This window comes from Clytia hemisphaerica, unplaced genomic scaffold (genome assembly GCF_902728285.1).
Source record: "Clytia hemisphaerica strain Z4C2 unplaced genomic scaffold, Clytia hemisphaerica genome assembly, whole genome shotgun sequence".
NCBI lineage: Eukaryota > Metazoa > Cnidaria > Hydrozoa > Leptothecata > Clytiidae > Clytia > Clytia hemisphaerica.
In genome coordinates this window covers 442,896-457,865 of record NW_027103727.1, presented here as the reverse complement: position 1 = coordinate 457,865, position 14,970 = coordinate 442,896, and the positions used below count along the sequence as shown (strand labels likewise).

Sequence of the window (14,970 nt, the reverse complement as noted above, 5' to 3'; positions counted from 1 at the left end):
CGGAAGTACCAAAGCAAAGTCTCTTATTTTGCTGTGAAAAGCCTGTTTTTAGCCTATTTTTGACCTATTTCAGTGTTTTCAAGAGTTGACATTCCAGCCCCCCCCGTCTTTTTCGACACCCCCCCTGTTTATTAAAGATTTTCGATATAAGGTTTACCGAGATATCAATTTTAAAAGGGTAAAACGATGTATGATTGAATTACATTGATTGATGATCAATACTTTTTGTAATCTTATGACGTCCTTAAACCTTCCAAAAAATTCCCTCTTTAAGATTGCATGAGCCCGTCCAGTGTTTCTGCATATATTTCGATCGAATACGGGCTTCTTAACACACAAGAAGCTTATCAATCTTCTAAAACCAGATTTTGCCAAGGCTGGACAAAATAAAAGATTGTTTCAGGACTCTGTGTATTCCAAATTCGTGAAGTACACTCGGGAAGTTGCCAGTAATTTTTTTTACACATCGCTACTTGTGAATGCTGACATACAACTTTTACTTGATACTTGCTAGACTTAATTTTATGAGTTAATAACATTTACACACGGGGCTCCCGTTCACTCACGAAATATGCAGTTTCAGAACTAAATTTTATGGGGGGTTGAGGATATATTGTCTATGGGTAACGTGAAATTGTTCATGTCTGAGGCGGGCAAATTGATGCTTGTCTAGGGGTCGGAAATCTTTGGGGTAAATTCTGAGAGGAGGCTTATTCTCCAATTCCTGCATACTTTTATTTCTGGAACAGCCTAATTAATGACCAACAGGTATTAATTTTAGGTCCTGAAAATTCACATTAAAGAATATCACCGATTTTTAAAACTGCATTGTAGAAACTACCTTAAGTGGATTAATTTTCGCGGTTTTCGTGATTTTTGGCTACCTTAAAGGAAGAAATTTTGGCGGAAAAAAATTTGGCGGAAATCCGCCAAATTAAGTTCCCACCAAAATTTCTTTTTTCCGCCATCCGCCAAATCAAATTCCCGCCAAATTAAACTTTTTGAAAATACGATCTCTTTAAAGGTGTTTTTGCTATTTTTTTCGCTGTTTTGACGCCATTTTAAGGTTAAAATTTTCAGCGACCGCCAAATTAAATTCCCACCAAATTAAGTTTTTTTGTCCATCCGGCAAATTAAATTCCCTCTGAAAAACTTTTTTGGCCATCCGCCAAATTAGATTCCCGCCAAAATTTCTTCCTTTAAGGTATTTTCCCGAAATTTAATCCTCCCACAATATTTTATTTCATGCTTTTGGTCAAATCCCCCAGGAAAAATAAATTCAAAAACAGGAATTTGCAAAATTAAATAATTAAATTCTCGATTCGCAAAATTAGGTCCATGCGAGAATAGACCTTTCCCGGCACCCTCAAAAAAATTACTTTCTGTAAACTGTAAATTTTGAACATGTTGTTTGTTTTAGTCTGAAAAAACATCCCTGAATATTTCAAGAGATTTCATCAACTAGATCAAAAGATATTTCACTTTCGTTTTCTATCAAGCGCCTCTTATTTTTGTAGATACCGTTAATCATGTTTTCATGAAAACACGTATTTTTAAACCTCTTTTATTAAAGAACGAGAAATTCTTTTGATTTGAAACTTTCACAAGTTACTCACTTTTGTATAAGCTACATGTTAAAGAAAAAATATTTGTGAATTTCACAATTTGAATTTTGAAATGACGTCATATTTTGATTACGTCATAGGTTTCGGAAAAGTCTATTAATCCACTTAACGTAGGTTAAAAATTGTTTCGTGCATCTTTCTCATATGTATAATAGGATGATTAAACTTAGTTTTAAACATTTTTTTGTAAGGTGGTAGGCGACGGGAAGGCAAAATCTCTCTTGGTCACATTTTGAAATTCACAACAGGAGCTGAGAACGAACCGATACTTGGCTTCTCAATCTGGCCGAGTATTATACTCCCTGACGTGGGTGACAACGGAAGCTACCTTCCCACGACCAGTACGTGTATCTTAATTTGCCAATTTCTAACCATCAGATAAAATTGCCAAACGAAGAAGATCTTTTTGGCTTTTATGATTATGCATTCAGTAATGAATATTTTGGTCAAAAGTGATCTGTTATACGAGCTTATTGATAGTTTTGTACGATGGCCATACTTTTCTTCTCAACTTTCTCTGTACTTTTCTTCCCAAAAAAACAAAATATAGTTGAGAAGTTGAGAAGAAAAGTATACCTCAGGGCGATCGTAGTTTGCTTTTGTTTACTTTACTTGTTTTACCATATTGATTTTTCGGGCATTATTATATCCCTTTTACCGAAATTCTTTATAGTTTTATGCTTTGTAGATATGCATTTTAAAGGTCTAAGTTTAACCTAGAAACTACTACCTTGTTACACTATTACTCATGTTATTAACGCGAATGGGCTTGCTTCGCATTACTTAAAACCCGCGTTACATAAATACCTGCGTACATTTATCCACATTAATTAGTGATCGTGTAAAAAAAGCTCCGTTTATTTCATCCCGACTTAATTTTACAAAATGACAATGCAATGACTCAGGTAGAATGTAATGCTTCTTTAAAAACAATCTTTCGCTCTTAATTACAAAACTTATGGAAAATATCTGAGGACCTCTGAAATTTTTGACTTTTAATAAAATCTTATAAAGCAAAACTGTGCCAATTTTCACATCTATAGACCCTCTAGTTCGGGATTTATGACTTTATTGTCAAAAGAGGTCAAAAATCCCTACTAAAATCCCGTAAAACCTCAATTTCTTAAAATGACCATAACTTTTGATAGAGCCATTGAATTTACTTCAAATTTTGACAGCTATTAGATATCAAAAACAAGTTTAAAAAATCATTTATGACGTCATCGTGTTTTGAAATATTAATTCACATTCAGCATAGCTTTTACGAGCCAGATTTAATTTTCCGTCTAAATATTCCGTCTAAATGTTTTCAGGCAAATATATGAAAGACTGACCTTATAGCTTTCTGAAAATCAAAACAGAATGGAAAAATCTTTATTGGTTCGGTCTGCTGAATGACATTTTAGTGAGATATACTTTCTCACAGTTCAGCGGCAGGTGTAAATCTTTTGATGACGTCATCACTTTTTGGATGACGTCATCGGGTTAATTATTTTTCCAAATAGTTCTAATAGTAATAGGGAACCTTAGTGCAAAGTTTCATGATCATACCTCTTCTAGATCAAAAATTATCGAGGGTGGTGTAAACCCCCCCCCCCCTGAGCCTGTCAAATTCAAAAAAGCCTGACATTAATAGGGATAGAATGACTAGTTATTTTTGGTGCTATAGTATAGTACGTATTTATCGTATTTATTGTAAATTTATTTTTATCTGTTAAAAAAGACAAACAATTTCAAACAAGCAAAATACTGTTGTATCTCTCAAAACAATAAGCGAATTAATTTTTGCAAGATTAAATTTTGCGATGTCGCAATTTTATGCCTCTTCGTGAAATATTAAAGGTGGTTCCCCACCAAAAACTTAAATTGCTCAATAGTTGTCCAAATAAAATGATTTTTGGTCATATTGAAGATTCGATGAAAAATGGGTATTTTAAAAAATATAATCAATTTCGTTAATTATTCAGAATTACGCATAATTAATTAGATATTTTAAGGGGCTCACTTTGCAGTAAATAACGGATGAAGAACGTTGGATCGATTTCAAAATTTGCAGATACATTTTACATATTTTTTTTCATGTTCCTTATACATTTCAAGCTTTTTGGAAACCTATTCGCCGAGATATGCAATCTTAAGTACAAAGTTATTAATTTTGCCAAATGTGCGAAAAATTTCCTGACAGTGACGTCAAATTTTATTCTATAGTAACATAATTTATAGGGAACATGCGTAACTTCAAAATAAACAAACCCGGAATTTTTCAATTCAATAGTAAAAACGACTCCCGAATCATTTACTGCGGCGTTTCAAAATATTTCATTGAGAAAATCACGCTTAAGGTTTTGTTTTCTTTGCTATTTGACCCAGAAAAGGGCAAAAAGGCTCAAAATAATTCACTTTACAGCTATATTCTGGTACCTGGCTATGCCTGGAGTGCTCAAAAGCTACCTTATTGGCGCGAAAATTAATACCGAGATTATGCGCAGTCAGCGAGTGCGCAAAAATTAATACCAAAAATTAATTTTTTTGGAAAGAAAGTGGCATTTATCTTTAAAAAAATTGCTTCATTTAACTTGTATGTCTAGAAAAAAGATATATAGGAGGCCTTTGTGCGCGAAAATTAATACCGATTGGCTGTGCTTTGAGAGATAGCAGCAGCATGAATGATGGACAAAATGGAAGTAGTGACGCAGACGCAGAAAACAGTGATAATCCTGATAACGATGCGTTATTAATAGGATGATGAAATGATTGTACAACCAACAATTAATGCTTATGATGATAACAACAAGTAAGAATATTTTTCATATTTCTTTTACTAAATTTACACTTTTTAGACTTTTTTTAAACTTTTTTACTGACCAGGTCCAGATTACTGTTGCTAACTCCAGAAATTTTTTTACGACCGACTCACTTTTTAGACCCAACGAGGACGCGAAACGAAGATATTTGTGATTGCCGCCTAAGAAACATGCTGAGGCTGAGAATGAGAAAGTAACATTTTTTACCTTGTTTCTTTTAAGAACCTTCAAATCAAAACAAATGTTTTTTTTCTTTGCATGAAAAATAGGCTGATTATGTCAAAAAGTTTAGAAACATGTAAGAAACAATAAAGGCTCAAAAGGCCGATTTCTTAAGAACATTGAGGCTGCTTGGTAAAGCTAGTTTCTTAAAAAAAACACATGTATGTTTCATTGGTTCGATTGATTGTCAATTACATTCGATTGATTGTCAATTACATTCAATTAATATTCGATTTCGTTTCATTACGATAACGTTCGATGAGTTTGATTGCAATTAAATTAAATTGGATCACCCCGTTAGAGCTTTTTAGCGTGGTCGGCCGAGCGCTAAAGTATCGTACAAAAGCGAATAAAATCTAAATCAATCGAACGTAATCAAAAATAATCAAATACAATCGAACATAATCGAAGCAATCGAACGGCAAATCCTAGGTAATATGCGATTGCGATTCGATCGCGTTCAATTGATTCGGCTTTCGATTCGTTCGATTGACACCGTCTGGCTATCCCCAAAAAATTTCGGGACATCCTGCTGTAGAGATATGAAAAATATGAAGGTCAGAACCACTGATAGACAAAAGATTGCTTAGTAACGAAAATTATAAACCTAAAAACATTCGAAAGAGTGTCAGTAAAAGGAATGTTTTTTTGCTCAATGTATTTTCATTTTTTCAAAACCTTTTTGGACCTACCTCTGGGTTCCCTGGTGGAGGTCCTTTAAATTAACCCATGTTCGTCCGTTTGTTCGTTCGTCTGTTACCAGCTTTTCTCGGGATTGGCTCATTACTTTTTTCTGTTTTTTGGCACAATGATGCAAAATGATGATTCCTAAAAAGTGACGGAGCCAGATTTTTGAAAAAATATGCCGGAAAAACGTGTTTTTCGGCATTTTTACGAGATTTTATCATTAGTTTTTTCTGATTTTTTGCTCAAAGGTGCGAATTAACAATGCCCGAAACATGGTCGAGAGAGAAAAAAAGCTGAAAACATGCCGGAAATTGCCGTTTTTCTGGATTTTCATTTGACTTTTTCTCTATAATTGTTTGTTTTTTCATTCAAAAACATTATTAATAGCAATGCCTGTGGGCATCAAGCATGTTTCAATTTTCAATAAAATTTATTTTTGAAGCCGGAGCTATTTTAAAATCGCCGGAACAACCTATTTTTGCCAGAAAGACAGTATTTCTTGAATTTCTCAAGCTGTACTTTATATCAATTTTTTTATAAAATTTTGCACACTGATGCATGAGAATACCTAAAATGTGATGGAGACCGATTTTTGAAAAACATTTTTTTCCGGGCCGAGAGCCCGATTTTTGAGAAAAAAATTTTTCCGGTTGAAAATGCCAGAAATCGCCGTTTTTGCAGATTTTCATTAGATTTTTCCTTGTATTTCTATCTTTTTTACACAAAAACATTATTGATACAATGCTCACCATCAAGCATGATTCAATTGTCATTAAAACTGATTTTTGCGAAAAGAACTTTCTATTTGTTTTTTTTCGTACAACCCTTCCCTCTCCCCACATCAACAATTAATGATGAATTTATTGCGTTATGCATTTTCGCTAAACCCTATAATTTCTGACTGATTTTTTTCATTTTTCTCCTCGCATTGCTATCTAACTTTCATCATCAGGTAGGTCCATTCAGCATTAAGCTTGTTCTTATCTTGTTGCACTTGTTGGCCCAGCGCAAGCGAACGGGCCTTTCAAGAGCGCTGTGGTGTGTGTTTGTTACCATTTGTTTACTAGACGGGATTTCAAAATATACTTCGCACATTTTACAGGCTAGCTAGTTAAAATCTTCGCTTAGCGGATAAGAACTAGTATTTTCGTGCGCACCTTCGTACGTTCTATCTTTTTAACTTCTTGCTTCTGAAATTTGGTTGGGAGAAATTGAATTTTGATCTTTGTAAAGTATACTCAAACGTTGGTCAAAATCTCTCTACTGTACTATGATATTTTCATGTGAAGTTCTGTGTGGTTTAGCCACCTCACAAATCTTGGTTGTTGGAACTTTAAAAAAGAAAAAAAGAAAAGAAGAAGCTCTCAGGAAAAACCTAACATATTTTGACAACTGTGACATTACAAAAGGTAAATTTAAAACTTAATTTTTACTTACTGGTAACTTTGTAAAAGTATAACTGCTTTGGTGTGGCAAGGAAACAATTTTTACCTAGATACACTGCCACCAAGTTTTCAGAGCATGTCATGGCTGCCCCCAAGGAAAAATTATAACATTAAAATCCTGCCCCTAAAATCTGTGAACCCACTCAAAAAAGCTTAAAAAGCCCGAAAAAGTGACAAAATAGGCCAATTTTCAGTGATGTTGCCCTTGAGACTTTAACAGTCGAGTACTATTGCAAATTAGGAGAAATGCGGGTATTTCGCTTAAATAGGATGAATTATCCTAAATAAGATAAAATCGATAGCTTAGTTAGGAGAAATAGAAGAAAAAGTTGATTTTCTGAACAAATTCAGAGATCCGCGTCTTTATTACTCTCTAAATCAATTGTGCTTATACAGAAGATCATTTTAAACCAAAAGTTAGCTTCTTATCAGCGCGGAGTGAAAAAATATAAGCATTTATCCTATTTTGGATAAAATGTACTAAATAAGAGAAATAGTATTTTTGTTTACTCTCTTTCCCGTAATAAAAGAGATAAAAAATTAAAAAGGTTTGAGTGGACGAAAAGTGTCGAAAGCGTTCAATCGTGTCTGTTACAATTACTGTTTAATACATCTTAATTTCTATATCTTCAAAACATGAGTCAAGTTTTTACTAAAAGAATTAGATGTTTAACATCTGAAGTGTTTCAAGAAGCCGATTTGGAAGATATTGTTCAGCACAACCGATTCAGGTTCAACAATAATCTCCGTAAAAAGCCCTTTTTAGGGTTTTATTCTACAGTCAATGGGTATCATCGCTTTCACGTGAGACCCTACTCATGCAGGATGACTTGTATGAGAGAACCAGAAAACAATTATGACCCAAAGGCGATCAAAATCCTGAAAGAAGATGGTACATGTGTTGGAAGGATGCCAGCGACATGCTGCCGCATTGTATCCAAGTACATCGATCTTGGCCATATAATTAAAACCAGTGTTTACTGGAAAAATGATAAATGGCAACATGGACCCTCCATTGATTTTGGTGATGGCCCTAAACTCGTTTCTTTTTATGCTTTCGAGTTCGAATCCGTCCAGAAGAGAAACGAACTCGCAGAAGAACTGATGAATAAATTAATTGCCGTTGAAGAAGCTCACGTCCCTTGAACAGTATAGCGTATATTATTGATGTTTTGTTTTGCACTTAGAATTATACGAAGTAATATAACACTTTGATTATTTTAGGAGAATCCATGTAAAAATTTATCTCCATCTAGTATGCAATGTATAGTCTGCGAGTAATAAACAATTTTTTCTTGACTACAAGATTTCTCTTAGTCCTATTTTTTTTCTTCTACATCTCCAGCTGAAACTTTGCTCGTTTGGAGGACAGGATATGACTTTTCTCGGACTATTTGCAAGCGTTTTACAGTGTACCCTTTCGAATTCGAATTCTCATCAACAGAATATCCATTTTTTTCGAATTACAAAGACTGATAATAAGAAGTTCGAATCAGGGAGAGTTTACGCAATTCTTTACAAAAAAGAAGTATAAAATATCAGTTACTTAATTTCAACTTCTCTTCTACAGAAAAAAGTAAAAAAAACAACATAGAAATAGAATGGAACAAGAAACATTAGAAGAAATCGAAGAAACACCTTTTGTTTATGATGAAAATCTCAAAAAGTATCTAATTCGCGACTCTAATAAGAAACACTCTACGAAAGAAGAAACCCTGGCCAATGGTAAAAAAAACAAGAAGAAGGGCTGAAGGATATATAACAAATCCGTCTAAGCGATCAGATGCCAGACATAAAAGGAAAAACGGTATTGATTTGTTTATGTAATACAATTTTTCATTTATTTACTCCGTTCTCCATAAACAAATTGACAATTGCCTATATACTGTATGAATCTAGCGACAATAGAACTTAAAATAGTTTTTAAAATGATAAAATATCCTGAGGTGGGTACTAGGGCAAAATGTAAATATATTGTGGTACACATTTTTTTTAATAAGCAACCGAGTTGCTGAGGGCTCAGGCCTCAAAATTGCCCAAAAAATAAGCAACTTGCTTAGCAATCCTGAGGCCTCAAATTCAAATTAGCAACTTTTTTCCTCGACAATAAAAAATATCTTTGACACAACTTTAAAAGAAAGCCTTGAAAATCTTTGAAAAATACCTCTACTGCCCATTCAAAATTGAAGAATTGTTGAAAAATGCAAAACTGTGCTTTTCAACCATTTTAAGCTTGAAAATTTTTAAGCAACCTTACAAGCAACTTTGGGCCTGGACTTCGAAAAATCCTTAGCAACTCTAGGCCTGACCCGAAAAATGGAGTTGCTTATAAAAAGAAAAAGTGTAGATCTTGATAGTTCTAGAAGTATAAAACAGCAAGATTTTATTTATTTTTTCTTAGGACTTCTTCTCTCAGCGTATCAATATACGTTGGTCACTGGTGGGAGAGTGTATATTGAATTTGAATACGAAGATGGCAGGAAAAAAAGCAAAGTTACAGAAAGATACAGCTCATCATTGGGTATGATGCACGATAAGAGAATGAAAGAAACCAATGAACAACTTCAGTCTTCCTCATCTACCATCACATCACCAAGGTCACTTGGCTCGCCTATGTCTCTGGGCTCTCCACTTTTTCTAGGTTCATCTCCTGAATCGACAGATCTACTTGACTTTTGTTCTCAAGTTACACCAGTACACGGAGAACAACCTACCCAAACAAGTACACCAAAGTCCATATTCGTTCAAACAAATGCATCAAATGCGATCGTTCGAACAAATGCACCAACGTCAACCATACAAACAAATACACCAAAGTCCATAATCGTTCGAACAAATGCACCAAATCCAATCGTTCGAACAAATGCACCAACGTCAACCATACAAACAAATACACCAAAGTCCATAGTCGTTCGAACAAATGCACCAAATCCGATCGTTCGAGCAAATTCATCAAAAAGAGTAGATAGCTTCAATAGTCATGATTAGCTGATATTGTAATTGCGAATCCAAACACGAAATATTTCTGTTAGACAGCCCTTCAAGAAAAGAGACCAGAAAGGTATCGTAGTGTTCAACATCGTTTTTTGGAAGTATTGATTGAAGATAGTTCACATTTGTGTACTTTTGGGATAGGCTTTCTCCAGTTTGTTGAATCCTTGGATTTAACACAATCTTCCCCAATGTTCTGAAACATTTTTTCCAAATTGATTCCTCAACAGTGTCAATATCCTTGGAAAATTCTGTTAGGGCTGAATTGAATGATGTAACAGCACTACTAAGCGATTTTGGTTCAGGGAGCCTGTCACTAGGTGAAATAATACGTTTTGTCTTTGCAATACATGCCTGACATAGAAATTGTTCTCTTTCACCAAGAAAAAGGTGGTCTCTGAGGAACTCGACAACTTCCACGTATACTTTTGACCGTACAATGTGCAGGACACTTTCATCTGGTGTGAAATCCTTCCAAATCTCGTGGAATAGGCAGCAACAATAAAATTTACTTTTCTTCGCCTCCTCAGTCACTGATTGTTCATCCGCCATGTTTAAAATTTCAATTTTGTATTTCCGTGAAAGTTTATGCCGAGTCAGCAGAATTTCGGAATCAATTTCGCTTAGCTCAGCGGAATTCCAAGTATTTTTCTGAACTACGCATGCGTACTACTTAAAAGTTGAATAACTTCTGAACGCACGCTGACTGGTGGATCAGACTTCACAAGCATACTATGCTGGCTCCAAATTTCTTAAATTTATGCAAAACTTGACGCGGATCTCTGAATTTGTTCAGAAAATCAACTTTTTCTTCTATTTCTCCTAACTAAGCTATCGATTTTATCTTATTTAGGATAATTCATCCTATTTAAGCGAAATACCTGCATTTCTCCTAATTTGCAATAGTACTCGACTGTTTAAAATTATCAAACCCAGGGGATGTCACGGAACGTTCCGGTGGAAGAATTCTCCGGATCGAGCTGCACCGGAACGTTCACGGTGCTTGGTGCATGATTTCCGCGATATAAATCCGATAGCGCTCGCTGTGCTAATCATGTAAAAAGTAACTATACGCACACGCGAATAATCCAAACGATGTTCCCATGTGTGATGCGGTCGTGGCTTCTTCATAACCTCGAAAGTCACATCTTGACTTGTTTCGTATTTTCCAGTCTCTGATTTGATATTTTTCTGATGTTCTGGTACTTTGTGAGTTATTTTCTATGTTTTTCAACTTGTTGAATGCTTGTTGAATGACTTACCGAAAGATCGCCACCGGTGGGATTCGAACCCACTAAATGCAAAGTTCTGTTGATCAGAAACCCAATGCCTTATCCACTGCGCCACGGAGTTTCTCACGGCTATTTATATTGTATAAACCACAGACCATATTATATTAAGCAGTCTAATCGACACCCGAATACGAAAAGGTTGCTATGGCAGAATTGGGGTACAAATGAACGTGGGGGTTGGAAATTTAATAATTTTTCAAAAATGTATAGTCCGTGGGGGTTGGAAAATTTTTGAAAAATTAATAAGCGTGGGGGCACGTTTATTAGGCACCTGAGAGTACACAGGTTCATGGTTGATCAAGACAAGAGCTGGTGTTTATTGTTTCTCACTCATTGTTTTTTCAGATTTGCAACCTATCAAACGTGGTACTTTCTACAAAGAAATCGATCCCTTCAACTATCTTGATTCCAGGTGAGTAGCAATGAGAAATACCTTACATCAGATGATCGGCCGCAGCGACACAAGCTGAGTTTTTTCTTTACAACTGTTTACCTAGCCTGGGAATCCAAGCTCATAATTTTAGAAAAAACAAAAAATACCTCACCTCAAAAAGTTCTAAAATTATAGAGCTTGGTGCAGGTAGATTAGTCTGACACAGAATGTTATAAACAGTCTGTGTTGACAGACTTTCTGAACTTTGGAAACCCAGGCAAACACACATAATCAACTTACCATAAAAACTCTTTCACAAGCTCTAAAGACTTTCAAAACTACTAAAAACCACATCAAAACATCAACCACATGTATTTATACTTCCAGTCAACAGCCATTTTGTTTCTAAATGAATGTATGTTTTCATTTTCATTTGTTTTCCTTTTTTCTGCAGAGTCAGCTTTTTCCATAAATTATGCGCGCGCATCGAAATTATCAAAATGCGCGCGAAAGTACTGCTAAGTAATACGCCAAAAGCTGGCCAATCAGGCCGAACCTGCATTGCAGGGAAAAATCTCCCTGCAGGCGAGTTACCTGCACCAAGCGTTAAACCAGCAGCAAAAATATCATAAACTAGACTGTGAAAAAAGTTTAACGCTTGGATTCCCAGGCTACTGTTTACCTTATACAAGTGTCCGTGCGGCAAACTTAAAAGTACATATGCGTTCGTTAGGTTTTGAATTCGAGACCTGATGATGTATCTCCATTTTCTAGTTTGCCGTGCAGACACTTATATAGCTAACAGCCATACAGAAAAATACTCAGCATGCGTCACTGCGGCCGATCAGCTGATGTAAGGTATTTTTCATTATGTAATTTCTGCTGGACTACATTATTATTCAACAGAACGTCCTTTTTGAAAAAATATCTATTTTGTGACTATGTTTTAATAATAGCAGAGTCTGTTTCCAATGCCCATAATAGTGACTTAAGATTTAATCAATCTTTTGCTCAAATACACAATACTATCAATTTTTTCGTGAAATACTGCCATACTGTTAGAAAAAAGCTTGGCCCTGGTACTAGCTCTTGGAGATCCCTTTTGAAATTTGGTATACCTTTGCATTATGTGATTATGTTAAAAGTCGCAAAGTTTCATGAGATTTAAAAAAAATCTAAGGGAATTATAAGCAAAAAACTGACAGGGTGATGTAAACCCCCCCTCCGATATAAATACTAAATTTTATTCAATTTATTACTCTTCCTTTATTTTTAGGATTCGACAACTAACGTGTTGGTATCACCTAACGTTTCGGTATCATCTACGATTAAGCCCTCGTCGTGGATTGTTTACCACCTATTCATTCAGCCAAAGCCATAGCCAAAGCCAAAGCCTTTTACTGTCTAATTTATTTAATTCATAATTTATTATAATTGTTTGGATATAAATTGAAATCTCTACGAAATTTCTGTTGCATTTTACATCCCTAATACACCGTTTAATAAGATGATATCTATCGAAGCTTATCGGATTTCGATCGGCAACTTTGATTCTACCAGGCAATTTAACCTTCGTTCTATATATAGAAAATTAAGTAACGGCTCCCCAAATAGTAATGAAATTTCCCCATTTCTAAAACCCCTCCCATTTTTAGCAGTTATTTTATTCTCTTCCATTATACTAGTTCAGTCGGGTGATATAGAAACTAATCCAGGCCCTGTTACGATTCACAAAGTAGTTAAAGCATCCACTCACCAAGGTAATGCAGCAGTTTTCGGTCGTACAGCGGGTTCCCAGTGTATGTTCATGTCCCTATCGGCGATAGTCTATTCGCGTGTAAAAGCAATACATTATTGGACCCAAAATGATTTAGATGTAATTCTAAAGATAGGCAACGACCTTTACGGCAGTTTTGGATATGTAGATGACTTTTTGTATGTTACTGACCTGCCTTCACAAATTGTACTTGAAAATAACGTTATTGACTTTGAAAAAACACAACCAATTACGTCCATATTGTCGGCAGAAAGTCTCAATTTCATAGATATACCAGCCGGTTATAATAGCGGAATATTTTTAGGAGGGTCTAGCGGTACAGCATTCGTGTTTCACAATAATTCATACTACCTATTTGATTCACACAGCCGTGACATGGAAGGTATGTTTGACGGTGTCACGGGAACGTCGGTTTTGTTAGTATTCAGGTCTAAATTTGAAATTGAACGCTATTTGAAATCTTTTCATCTTACTCAATTTTCAAAGGAGAGTGTTGGCATGGAAGTGCAATATATAAAAGTTTCTCTTACAGGCGAGTCTTTCCAAAACCTGAAAACCCATTTTCGCACTTTAGTGGGAGCGTTTAAGAAACGCATATCTACTGCAGAGGAAAAGTGGAGAAGAGCTGCATTGAATAAGAAAAGTCATGTCGACACGAGAAATAACACAAATGCCTCTCCTGAGAAAGTTAAAGAAAATGAAAAAAATCGTACTAAGACGGCCAAATTTCGTGCTAATTTCACTCCCGAAAAAAGAACTGCACTAAATGAAAGAAGCCGTGTCACTATGAGAAATTTGCGTGCAAACGCCACTCCTGAAAAAAGGACTGAAATAAACAAAAAGAGGTCTGAATTGAGAGCAACAAGAAAAAAAGATAGTAGAACAGCTAGAATAGAGGGATTTAAAATTGAAATACGACAAGGACCGTTTTACATTTGCGTGATATGTAACAGGCTTCTTTACAAAGTATCAGTAATCTTATTTGATGAAAATAGGTATGGTAATGTCAATCAAGAGGTATTTTTTATCGCGTTTTAAGTTTTGATAACAAGGAGTACATATGTAACACTTGCCATAAATAATTACTTAAAAACAAAATTCCCTGCCAAGCTGTTGCAAATGACTTACAAATCATAAATTTACCAGAGAGATTTTCAGATATCAGAGAGCTAGAAAAGGTGATTATTGCTAAGCGACTACTATTCAAAAGGATAACAATTATGAGCAAAGGTCAAGCCCCTAAAATGAAAGGCGCTATATGTAACGTACCAATAAAAGCCGATGATATTTGCAACATACTGCCTCGCGGAATGGACAACAATGGTGTAGTTCGAGTGGCCTTAAAAAAGAAAATGACATTCAAGTCAAATGTTTACTTCGAACCCGTTAGACCACTCTATATAAGAGAGATCCTGACTTATCTCAAGGAAAATAATGCTTTATATGCCGACATCGAAATAAATATAGACTCTATACCTAGATTCTGGATAGATTCTATCAATAACGAAGATGGAAATGAACAAAGTAATGATATTCATTTTGTCAATGAGAGTGAAATTCAGCAAATTGCAACAGATGGTGACACTGAATGCAATGAAGTTGACGAAGAACAGGAAGATGATAACCCATTGGACAATTTCCGAATTCCCGCTTCTGAAACAGTGTTCGTACCAGAGTTGCCGCACCAGATTGTTGACGACTCGAATGTCACTGTAGCTCCAGGGGAAAACAAGGAACCGTTGCCCATAATTTGT

General features: G+C 35.3%; 1 long non-coding RNA gene across 2 annotated transcripts; it reads left to right on the top strand.

Moving 5' to 3' along the window:
- Nucleotides 1–6,686: 6,686 nt before the first annotated feature.
- Nucleotides 6,687–12,971, top strand: LOC136804861 (uncharacterized). Of its 2 annotated transcripts, none has more exons than XR_010846305.1 (3): nt 6,687–6,747; nt 11,412–11,478; nt 12,716–12,971. It is a non-coding gene; the product is annotated as an uncharacterized lncRNA (long non-coding RNA). The 2 variants fall into 2 exon arrangements; XR_010846306.1 differs by lacking the exon at nt 12,716–12,971 and adding an exon at nt 12,214–12,261.
- The last annotated feature ends 1,999 nt before the right edge of the window (nt 12,972–14,970 follow it).